This window comes from Podarcis raffonei, chromosome 2, assembly GCF_027172205.1.
Source record: "Podarcis raffonei isolate rPodRaf1 chromosome 2, rPodRaf1.pri, whole genome shotgun sequence".
Lineage (NCBI taxonomy): Eukaryota > Metazoa > Chordata > Lepidosauria > Squamata > Lacertidae > Podarcis > Podarcis raffonei.
In genome coordinates, this window is record NC_070603.1 from 109,173,940 (window position 1) to 109,186,611 (window position 12,672).

At 49.3% G+C, this 12,672-nt stretch overlaps 1 long non-coding RNA gene across 2 annotated transcripts; it reads left to right on the forward strand.

Annotated features, from left to right (window-relative positions):
- Nucleotides 1-2,343: 2,343 nt before the first annotated feature.
- On the forward strand, nt 2,344-6,543 carry LOC128408595 (uncharacterized). 2 transcript variants are annotated; one of them, XR_008329125.1, is made up of 3 exons: nt 2,344-3,146; nt 5,518-5,637; nt 6,404-6,543. It is a non-coding gene; the product is annotated as an uncharacterized LOC128408595 (long non-coding RNA). The 2 variants fall into 2 exon arrangements; XR_008329126.1 differs by lacking the exon at nt 2,344-3,146 and adding an exon at nt 3,663-3,781.
- Nucleotides 6,544-12,672: the final 6,129 nt, after the last annotated feature.

A 12,672-nucleotide genomic window follows, 5' to 3' on the forward strand; every position in this document is an offset into this window, starting at 1 on the left:
GCACACAGAGCAAACCCCCCTCCCAAGCCATCTTGGCTCTCCTAATGACTCTATAAGTATTTCCTCTGCAGAAGAGAAACGTTTCCCAGTAGCTCTTTTGCTTCCAAATCCTTCAAATCCCACCCTAAGGGCATATTTAGTGTATGAATAGGGTGGGCCTGTGACCTTGATTCAAGAACTAATCTATTTACCATCTCAAAGGAATGGCCAAACTATAATTCTCAGCATCCTTAACAAACTACAGTTTATGGGATTCTCTCCATGACTGCTGAACTGGTGGTCTGCCGCAGTCAAAACAAAATAAAAAAATCCTTCCAGTAGCACCTTTGTTGTTGTTTAGTTTAGTCATGTCCAACTCTTTGTGACCCCATGGACCAGAGCACGCCAGGCACTCCTGTCTTCCAGGACAGTTTGGTCAAACATGCTGGTAGCTTCGAGAACACTATCCAACCATCTCATCCTCTCTTGTCCCCTTCTCCTTGTGCCCTCCATCTTTCCCAACATCAGGGTCTTTTCCAGGGAGTCTTCTCTTCTCATGAGGTGGCCATAGCATTGGAGCCTCAGCTTCACGATCTGTCCTTCCAGTGAGCACTCAGGGCTGATTTCCTTAAGAATGGATGTGTTTGATCTTCTTGCAGTCCATGGGACTCTCAAGAGTCTTCTCCAGCACCATAATTCAAAAGCATCAATTCTTCGGCGATCAGCCTTCTTTATGGTCCAGCTCTCACTTCCATACATCACTACTGGGAAAACCATAGCTTTAACTATACAGACCTTTGTTGGCAAGGTGATGTCTCTACTTTTTAAGATGCTGTCTAGGTTTGTCATTGCTTTTCTCCCAAGAAGCAGGCGTCTTTTAATTTCGTGGCTGCTGTCACCATCTGCAGTGATCATGGAGCCCAAGAAAGTAAAATCTCTCACTGCCTCCATTTCTTCCCCTTCTATTTGCCAGGAGGTGATGGGACCAGTGGCCATGATCTTCGTTTTTTGATGTTGAGCTTCAAACCATATTTTGCGCTCTCCTCTTTCACCCTCACCTTAGAACCAACTAAGTTTGTAAAGCTGCTTTCAATGTATGGTGTGAGATATGACCATAGGTAAATGTAGATATGGAACCCAGGAGAGAAAAGCTCAACAACTTTGGCTGACCCCCCAAACAAAAATCCTGGCTACGGCCATGTCCAGGAGCACCTAATTTTATAGTGCTGGGGAGAACTAAGGTGCTTCAGCCCTTCTTGGTGTCTGGTTGTGAGATCAGTGGATGGACAATGGGAGCTGCTCTAAGTGTGCCAGTTGTTTTGCCGCACAAGCATTCCAGCTTGCCATGGGAGAGACCCCACTTCTACCTGCCAGGTGGCTGCTTTGGGGGTTCTCCTGACACCCCCCCCAAACCAGTCTTGGGGAATGTGGAGGGCATGCAGGGTAAGGTTACCAGACATCCCCGTTTCCCAGGGACAGTCCCCGGATTTACAGATCAGTCCCCTGACAAAATCCATCTATTCAGTAGGAAGTTGAAAAGTGTCCCCTGGAATCAGTTACCCACTAAGGGAGAACGGTTATGTAAGCTTTCAGAATATTTAGAATTAGCCAAATTGACAGATATAATAAGACAAAAACCAAAAAGTGAAGTGAAAAAAGAAGGGGAGTGCCTAAATGAATACCTTAAAAGCCAAGGTTTGAGGACAGAAATCTGGCTGAGTCTGGAATAACCTTGTGCAGTGAAAGGACAAGAAAGAAGGATTTATATTTAGATGTTAGGATAGAGATGATCAGGAAAACAGGAAAACAGGAAGATACAATGAGAGGTAAAGGAAGTGCTGTGGGATTGGTGGAAGTCAATGTTTGTTTTTCCTTTTTAGTGTTTACATTATTAATTTGTAAGATTTGGATTTGTTTTTTTTAGTGCTTGTTTTTGTTTTTGTGTATTGTTTTTTTTTGTTGTTTTATTGTTGTGTGGAAAATACTAATAAAATTTACTAAAAAAGAAAAGAAAAAGAAAAAAGTGTCCCCGGATTCATTGAAAAAAATCTGGTAACCTTAAGCAGGGGGAAGAAAGGGGGGAAGCCTCATTGTCCAAGCAGAAGTCCTTGCATTGGGCTTCCATTGATGGGGCTGTTAAAATGAGTATAGTATAAGTTGGTGTTCTTCGGCTGCAGGTCCCTAGACGTTGTTGGACTACAATTCCCATCATCCCCAGCCAATTTAGCCAATGGTCAGCGATGATGGGAGTTGCAGTTCTGGCAATGACCCAAAGTGGAAGAACACCAAAGTAAGCAACAGTTTCAAAACAGAAGCTCCTTAATATCTCTGTCAATTTCATCCTGTTAAAAGCTTAGAGTGCAGGAGAGAAGGCACGGCAAGCATTTTTTTGTTTAATAAAAGTGGGATATTTCTGGAGCAGAAATTATGAGAACAGAATGATCGGTAGGCAGAAAGCTGCAATGGCAGGAGCTACAGAATCCAGGGCCGGGACACGTAGGTGTAGAATATATGGGTGCGTTCGTTTTTTCAGAGAATTGAACGTACTTTGCTAAGTTATTGCTGCCCATGGTGTGCATACTCATCCCACTCTAGGATAAAGGAGATCAAAAAAATCCCAGAGTATCTAATTTTAATTCCTTTGTTTTGTTTTTGTTGGGCTGGTGTTGGTTAAATGTTTAGCTGGAGTTGGTGGTTATTTTAACTTGGGTGTAACTGTAAACTCTTTATTGTTGTTGTTACTGATTTCTATTGATTTATTGGTTGGTTTGTTGCTTGTGTAGGATATTTTGTTTTTTAATGTTTAATGTTTTGTTGCGTTTCTGTATGTGTTGTAAGCTGCCCAGAGTGGCTGCGGAAACCCGGCCAGATGGATGGGATATAATTTTTTTAAAAATAAAACATTATCTCACCTAAGATCCAAACATTAAAATGGTAATCAGTGATCCCATGTGTTCAATCCACCTTCAGAAGCGAAGGCTAATCTCTGGAGTGTAGATGTGTTCTATGGTTGGGATAAAAACCAGACTGCCCACAGATGAGAAGTCACTTTCTCTTTGTTAGTTCCATCTAAGAGGACACTGTTGTTGCTCGAGGATCACTGTGGCTAGGCATGGCTCACATTTGGCTACTTGCATCTTGCATTTTTCTCTGCTTCGTAGCAGGAGGTAAGCCCAACAACTAGTAATAATAATAATTAGGGGTACGCATATCCTGATGTTGGGAAAGATGGAGGGCACAAGGAGAAGGGGACGACAGAGGACGAGATGGTTGGACAGTGTTCTCGAAGCTACCAACATGACTTTGACCAAACTGCGGGAGGCAGTGGAAGACAGAAGTGCCTGGCGTGCTCTGGTCCAGGGGGTCACGAAGAGTCAGACACAACTAAACAACTAAACAACAACAACAAAAATGCCCCAAAACATTTTGTGAATATAAGTTTGGCCTCATTGAGGGGCAATATTTCAATGAGTAGGAAAATGAGAGTACCCCTAAACATTTTTTTTAGGAAAAAAGCACTAATATAATAATAATAATAATAATAATGGGATGCCACTGGTCTGGGCATCATATCCCACTACCCTTTCCCCTATCCGTCACATACATTTAAAGTGTATTTAAAACACATGGCTTCCCCAAAGGATTCTTGAGACCTCTAATTTACCCCTTACAGTTTTTCGATTCTCCGCACTCTTAACAAACTCCAGTTCCCAGGAGTCATTGAGGGAAGCCATGTGTTTCAAACGTATGACCTATAAGACAAACCCCCAATTTGCTTCTCCCCCTCAAGGTAAATTACAAGGTAATTTATTGTTTTTAATTGTAGAATTAGCTCAGATAGCTTTGCCACTTGGTCCCAGGTGATATTGCAATATCTGTGAACAATACAAACAATCACTTACTCAGAATCTTCGCCATCAGCCGCCTTTCTGTAAATAGCCACTTTCATGCAGCCCATGATATCATGAGGACAACTACATATTCAAAATGCTTTTGAACTTGGGAAAGACAAATCGCTGTCAGAACTCAGTTTTCTTAAGGCTACCAGTCATTTCAATCCGTATCTCTTTCTTTTTTCTTTTCCTTCTCCTCCTGCGATGAGGCTACATTTTAATATTTTAATGTTTCAATATTTTAATGTTGTTTTTTAATGTTGTTTTTAAGTTGTAATCATTCAACTTGTTTTTATTATTGCTTGTAAGCTGCTCTGAGCCCGGCCTTGGCTGGGGAGGGCGGGGTATAAATAAAAATTATTATTATTATTGTTATTATTATTATTATTGTAGACAGTTTGTATGGCACTTTGTATTTTATTGTACTGGTATACAGTGGTACCTCGGGTTACATGCGCTTCAGGTTACATACGCTTCAGGTTACACACTCCGCTAACCCAGAAATAGTGCTTCAGGTTAAGAACTTTGCTTCAGGATAAGAACAGAAATCAGGCTCTGGCAGTGCGGCAGCAGCAGGAGGCCTCATTAGCTAAAGTGGTGCTTCAGGAGGTTAAGAACGGACCTCCGGAACGAATTAAGTACTTAACCCGAGGTACCACTGTACAGTACTGGTATAATTGCTGCACATTGCCTTGGTGATATGAAAACGTTTTTGGAAATAAACAGCAAGTCATCTGAAAGGTTAACTCTGAAAGGGGGGGAGGGAGAATGAGCACTCTAAGAATATGCAATTGCTTGGGCATATTGATTACATATTTGTCTGATATATTGTAATGGTTTGTTTTACGAAGTCCTGAGAATGTTCTAATGTCCGTATACGCAAACTGAGTTGCTTTTTGGATTATGTTTTAAAATGCTTTAGCATTGGATCGTTAATGCTATTTAACACTGTCTTTGGGAGCCATTGTTACTCATTCCTGAGGAGCTAAAGCAGTTATATATATATAAAGGTAAAGGTAAAGGACCCCTGGATGGTTAAGTCCAGTCAAAGGCGACTATGGGGTTGTAGCACTCATCTCACTTTCAGGCCGAGGGAGCTGGCGTTTGTCCACAGACGGCTTTCCGGCTCATGCAGCCAGCATGACTAAACCGCTTCTGGAGCAATGGGACACCGTGATGGAAACCAGAGCTCACAGAAACGCTGTTTACCTTCCCGCCACAGCGGTACCTATTTATCTACTTGCACTGGCGTGCTTTTGAGCTGCTAGGTTGGCAGGAGCTGGGACAGAGCAACGGGAGGTCACCCCGTCGCAGGGATTCAAACTGCTGACCTTCTGATCAGCAAGTCCAAGAGGCTCAGTGGTTTAGACCACAGCACCACCCGCGTCCTCATTCCAGAGGACCAAAACTGTGCCTGTCACATCCTTGCACACGGCACTATGTCATGACATAGCAATGCGAACAGCACCGTGTCATGATATAGCTCCATTTTCATGAGCATTGCTGGGTTAAGGAGAAAAGGAGGAGGAAGATAATATCTCTTTTCACTATCCAGCATCTAGATAAACTTGATCTGGAGACACTTGCTAATGTGGATCCTAGGAGCAACCGCATTATTATTTTTAATGCTCTTTCTTAACGACAGATGCTGTTGTCTGCCGACAGTGTACTACCATGAGGCCATGGATACCATGCAGGCCGTTAGGGAGAAGATGCGCTGCCATAAAGAACAAAATGATCTGCATAATCTTGAAAGTCTACAAAGGTAAGGTGTCTTGTCTTCTTAGCAACCTCGACCTTTTCCTTGCAAGCTAGCACTTATTTCAAGAGCATTGCTTTTGGGGAAAGTCATATTGTGTTGGCCTGTGGATTATAACAACAGCAACAACAACAACAATTTATACCCCGCCCATCTGGCTGGGCTTCCCCAGCCACTCTGGGCGGTTTTCAACAAAATATTAAAATACAGTAATGCATCAAACATTAAAAGCTTCCCTAAACAGGGCTGCCTTCAGATGTCTTCTAAAAGTCTGGTAGTTGTTGTTCTCTTTGACATCTGGTGGGAGGGCGTTCCACAGGGTGTGTGCCACTACCAAGAAGGCCCTCTGCCGGGTTCCCTGTAACTTGGCTTCTTGCAGTGAGGGAACCTCCAGAAGGCCCTCGGCGCTGGACCTCAGTGTCTAGGTAGAACAATGGGGGTGGAGATGCTCCTTCAGATATGAATACAGCTGCCACTGGGGCATCAAGCCCCTGGGTGGCTTTAGATAGGTCGGGACTCACAGCTAGGCCTAGTCTACTGACGAACGAAGGTGAGGCACCCACCTTGAATGGTGGAAGAAGTCCAAGAGGTGGTGCCTGCCTCACCTCCGCCACTCACCCCCCTCCACCGCCAGTGGAGAAGCAGCGGCTAGTGTGTCGTGGGCAGCAGGGCGGGGTGGCGGCACGTTCCTGTTTCACCTCAAGCAGAACATGAATAACAACACGAATCAAAACGCTTTCCTTTCTCCCCGTCCCTCTTCCCACCACCCCAGGTTTCCAGCTGTGGCAGAAGGTCATGGGCTGCACGAATGTGGATGACGACAGGTGTGGCCAATGGAATTTTGACAAGCGCACTAAGAAACTGTACGCATTCTCCTGTTGCGCCGATAAAAATTATTGCACTCAGCAATAATAGATGGCAGTGTTGCGTGTCTTAGTTCTTTGTGTGACGTTGAGAGAAGAACGAAGAGGGGCCGAAGCGACCAGAAGTCTTTCAGTTAATTAACAGACACCGAAAAACTGAGTGTTTGTTCGGCTGTCAGTCACGCCAAAAAATCCAAATATCTTTAATACGGTCAATGACCAGTCACGCCATCTCCCATGGACACCGTGAGGGCCACAAACCTAGGCAGCTCTAAACAAATCCAGCGGCCACTATTCACCATGGCCACATGCTACTTAAAGGGCCAGAGGCAAATATGAACTGTTGAGGATCATGAGTGGAAGAATGTTTCTGTGGTCATGTGGGCTGCCTTTAGACCTATGGTTGGCACTATAAGCAGAAGAATGGCTGGACCTGGGAGGCCCGTGGTCCGATTCGGCAGTGCTCTTCTTTTTATGCTTTTATTCTCTGGGATATCTCAGTCAGTAGAGCATGAGACTCTTAATCTCAAGGTCATGGGTTTGAGCCTGACGTTGTGCAAAATAACCCTGCATTGCAGAGGTTTGGACCAGATGACTCCATGGTCCCCCCCTTCTATAGCTAAGCATGTGGCCCTTTCTTTATTTGAGATTTCCATTTGCCACCATGGGCAGGGAAACGGGGAGAATGCAAACACTGGGAGCAAAGCCCTCTCTTGGTGTATTGGGTGGCCACGTTGATGTGGAAACTGGAAGAGTAATTCTAGCCCACTTGGAATCTGTGACCCACCCTTAAGCCAAGCTGCATCAGGGAATGCGGAAGAATAGGCTGATTTGTGGCGTGACAGACTCCAGCCAATCAATTCTGCCCACGGCCAGTTTCTGCTTCCAACGTGCAGTCACAGTGTGATCTTGGTTCCCTTTAGGGGTTGCAAATTGCAGATGTGCAGACCAGCAAATTAAGCACTGGGTTACCTTTCCCCTGACCTAGGTAAAGGGTAAAGGGACCCCTAACCATTAGGTCCAGTCGCGGACGACTCTGGGGTTGCGGCGCTCATCTCGCTTTATTGGCCGAGGGAGCCGGCGTACAGCTTCCGGGTCATGTGGCCAGCATGATTAAGCCGCTTCTGGCGAACCAGAGCAGCGCACGGAAACGCCGTTTACCTTCCCGCGGGAGCGGTACCTATTTATCTACTTGCACTTTGACGTGCTTTCGAACTGCTAGGTTGGCAGGGGCAGGGACTGAGCAACGGGAGCTCACCCCGTCGCGGGGATTCGAACCGCCAACCTTCTGATCGGCAAGTCCGTGGCTCTGTGGTTTAACCCACAGTGCCACCACGTAACATCACAAATCATTGTGGGGGGGGGGGCTATGCAAAAAACACAATGTGGGAAAACCCATGAAGTCAGCCAATGTTTCTATCGATTGCTGCAGTAAATCACAAAAGCAGGTGCTGGCAAAAATCACGATGCAGGAAAGGCCATGAAGCTAGCCAATAATATAATAATATTTCCCCAGCCACTCTGGGCAGTTCCCAATCGTATATTAAAAACACAATACAGCATTAAACATAAAAAAACTTCCCTAAACAGCGCTGCCTTCAAATGTCTTCTAAAAGTCAGATAGTTGTTTATTTCCTTGACATCTGATGGGAGGGCATTCCACAGGGCAGGCGCCACTACCAAGAAGGCCCTCTCCCTGGTTCCCCGTAACCTCGCTTCTCGCAGTGAGGGAACCACCAGAAGGCCCTCGGCGCTGGATCTCAGTGTCTCTATGTTATGTACTGAGTTGAATAGGATCCAAACTGCAGCAGTCTGATTGGTCCTAGAACAATAGGATCCAAAAGGCAGCAGTCTGATTGGTCCTAGAACAATAGGATTCAGAATGCAGCAGTCTGATTGGTCCTAGAACAATGCAGCAGTATGATTGGTTGGCAGGAACTACCCAATCATGCTCCAGATAGAAGTGAATCCACAACCTGATTGGCTTACAGTAGAATTCCGGAATTAGCCAATCATGTGCAGCCCATTGTGTAAATAATGTATATAAAGCAGATACTTTGAGGGGACATTCATTCATTCCTCCTCACCACTATGAGCTGAATAAAGAGCATGAAATCACTTTGCGACTCTGAGTATATTTCACTGGCGACGAAGGTGGGATCCCGCTGAGCTGACTGCCACACACAGCACCGCAGCACCGCCACCTGCCGCACCGCTGCCTCGCACCGTGTATCCAGGCTTCAGCTCCGGGACACAAGGAACTCAGAATGGCAACCGACAACAGCTTCTCGCCATTCAACCCAGCATCTGGAGACTGGGAAGCGTACGCCTCCCGTTTCACCTTCCTCCTAGAAGCCAAAGGGGTCACCGACGAAGAAGACGCCAAGAAGAGGGCGATATTCTTCAGCGTCTGCGGAGAGGAGACGTTTGAAATTGCCCGGGCCCTCCTTGCGCCTGAAGACGTCGCTACTGTTCCATACAAAACAATAATGGAACAGCTGAAGGGGCACTTTTCGCCGCAGCCCTCAGTGGTGGCTCGTCGAAATGCCTTCTACGCAAAGCGGCAAGCCCCTGGGGAAACCATAACTGGGTTTGTGACCTCTCTCCGCCAAGCCGCCCGGTTCTGCAACTTCTCAGAGCTGGAGAACATGCTTCGTGACCGCCTCGTCGGTGGCCTGAAGGATGAGAAGCTGCAACGACGCCTGTACGCTAAGAAGGACCTAACGTTCCAGGTCGCTCTGGAGGAGGCCCTGGCAACGGAAGCTGCTGAGAGGTCGACGCAAGAGGCACGGCCGAGCCAGCTGTCCCAACCGAGGGTCCACCACGAAGACCTCACCGATGACTCAGGATCCGACAGGGAGGAGGTGCACCGAGTACAGCAGCGCACTCAAGCAGCCCACATACCACAGCTGCCTCGACGAGGAGGGAACTGCGCAAGCTGTGGAGAAAGTCACGAGAGGAGGACCTGCCGTTTCCGCAACGCAGAGTGCAGGCAGTGCAGAAAATTGGGACACATCGCCCGGGTGTGTCGGGCTCGGCCCACCCGACGCCAGGCATCAGATGACCAATCCAAGAGCCCCAGGTCCCGGGGCCCAACGCACCAAGGCAACTCGACAGAGCTCACGGACTTCCAGGTATACCAGTTGCCCCACCCCAACGTAGAGAAAATTTATGTTGACGTACAGATAGAGGGGGCCCCATGCCGCATGGAGCTTGACACGGGTTCAACTCTATCCATAATCTCGGCAAGGACCTTAAGGAAACCGTGTCCTACTGGGGGTCCCAAACTCAGGCCGGCCCCATTCACCCTCCGGGACTTCCAAAAACGTAAGGTCCCCACAATGGGGGTGGGGACCTTCAGGGTGCAATACCGAGGGCGGACGCGGCAACTGGACTTGCTTGTGGTCAAGGGCCCCTACATTAGCTTACTGGGATTAGCATGGTTTGGACCACTGGGGCTAGCCGTCACCGGGGTGAACCACACTAGCTTACAAGTGGACGTGGACGCCATATGCAAGGAATTTCCGGGGGTTTTCGATGGGAAATTGGGACAGTATACGGGCCCCCCCATTGCTCTACAGCTTGACCCCGCAGTACGACCGGTCAGGCTCAAGGCCCGCCGGGTCCCGTTCGCCCTGAAACCTCGTATAGACGAGGAATTGGACCGGCTCGTGGAGCAAGGAGTGCTGGAGCCGGTGCCTAATGCCCCCTGGGAAACCCCAATCGTCACGCCCGTCAAGCCTAATGGTTCAGTCCGCATCTGCGCAGACTACAAATGTACCATAAACAAGGCCCTCACGGCCCATGCATACCCAGTGCCAGTGGTCAGCCATGTTCTTGCCACCCTGGCTGGGTCGAAAATTTTTGGCAAGCTGGACTTGGCCCAAGCATATCAACAGCTGCCAGTAGATGAGGCCACAGCAGAGGCACAGACGATTGTGACGCACAGAGGAGCATTCAGGGTAAAGCGGCTGCAATTCGGTGTCAGCGTGGCACCAGGCATATTCCAGAATCTAATGGACTCTCTACTTAAAGGGATTCCTGGCGTCACCCCCTTCTTCGATGATGTGTTGATTGCCGGGCCCACACCAGAGGAGTTTGAGGACCGCCTCCGCACCGTTCTGCACCGTTTCCAGACGGCGGGTCTCAAGGTGAAGCGGGAAAAATGTCTACTAGGAGTGCCTCAGGTGGACTTTCTGGGATTTATGGTGGACGCAGAAGGGGTCCACCCGACTGGGGACAAGGTACGGGCCATTTGTGATGCCCCAGCGCCCAAGAACAAGACTGAACTTCAGGCCTTCTTGGGACTATTGAACTTTTACCATTCCTTCCTTCCCCACAAGGCGGCGGTAGCAGAGCCCCTACACAGACTCCTGGACAAGCGGGCCCCTTGGGTGTGGGGCCAGCGCCAGGAGGCCGCATTCCAGGCAGTCAAGGACTTGCTTGTCTCAAACTCGGTCTTGGCACACTTCGACGAGAGGCTGCCGGTGGTGCTAGCATGCGATGCCTCGCCCTATGGAATTGGCGCTGTCCTGGGACACCAACTCCCGGATGGAAGAGAGGTACCGGTGGCATACTTTTCCCAGACACTCAACGCAACCGAGCGGAACTACTCGCAAATCGACAAGGAGGGATTGGCAATCGTGAAGGGAGTAAAAAAATTCCATGATTTCTTGTACGGGCGGCCCTTCACCGTGGTGACTGACCACAAGCCGTTGCTTGGCTTATTTGCCCCTGAAAAGCAGACCCCCCAAGTGCTGTCTCCTCGCGTCCTCAGGTGGTCAATTTTCCTTGCCAGCTACCAGTATGCACTGATTCACCGTCCGGGGAAGGCGATGGGCCATGCGGATGCCCTCAGCAGGCTACCACTACCGGAAACAGGCCCCGACCCAGCACCTGCACAAGAGGTTATGAGCCTGGAGCTGCTTCCCGACCGCCCCATTCAGGCACAAGAAGTTGCACACCATTCCAAGAAAGATAGGGTCATCTCCCGGGTCCTGGACTGGGTGTGGAGGGGATGGCCCAGCAGCAGCCCCGGGCCAGAATTCGCCGGCTACACAACCCGCAAACATGAACTGTCGGCCCACAAGGGGTGCCTGTTATGGGGAAGCAGGGTCGTTGTTCCCCAGCCCCTCCGCCAAAGGGTCCTCACAGCCCTACACGAGACACACCCAGGGGTAGTAAGAATGAAGGCCCTTGCCAGGAGTTATGTGTGGTGGCCGGGGATCGACAGAGAGATAGAGGCCTGGGTCAAACACTGCCAGGCCTGCCAAGAATCCCGCCCAGATCCCCCAAGGGCCCCAGTCCAGTCCTGGGAGTCCGCCCGAGCACCATGGTCACGCCTGCATGTGGACTTCGCTGGCCCCTTTCAGGGGAAAACATTCTTCATAGTGGTGGACTCCTACACCAAATGGCTGGAAGTCGCACTGGTACCGTCCACTTCTACGTCCGCAGCCATCCGGGTACTACGCAGGCTGTTTGCAACCCACGGGCTCCCTGACACTCTCGTCTCAGACAACGGGACTGCATTTACGTCAGGAGAATTCCAAACCTTCACAGCGCAGAACGCCATCCGCCACATCTGTTCGGCGCCATTCCATCCTGCCACCAATGGCCAAGCAGAACGCATGGTGCGGACCACCAAGGACACCCTTCGCCGCATGACGCAAGGGGATTGGGAGTACCGCCTTGCCACATTCCTTCTAGCACAGCACAGCACCCCCAGCTCAACAACTGGCCGGAGCCCCGCTGAACTACTAATGGGTCGGCGCCTTGCAATCAGATTGGACCGCATTCACCCCGATAGAGCTCAGGATGAGGTAGTGGTGGGGGAAGGCAGGAACCCCCGGACCTTCGAGGCCCAGGACCCAGTGTACGCAAAGAATTTTGGGGCAGGCCCAGCATGGGTACCCGCCACAGTCACCAGGGTCACTGGCCCCGTGTCGTACGAGGTGCTAACAGATGGGGGGCAATGCTGGCGCCGCCACTGCGACCAGATACGGCGACGATTCCCGGGAGAAAACCAGGAGGAGGAAAGGTCAGAGGAGTCCCAAGGGAACAGAGGGGCAGTGAGGCCCATAGAGCACGAGGGGCCAGCAGGAGAGGCAGAATCAGTAAATACAGAGAGGACCTGCGAGGCCGAAAGGACACCGGAACCAGAACCACGACTGAGCGAGCC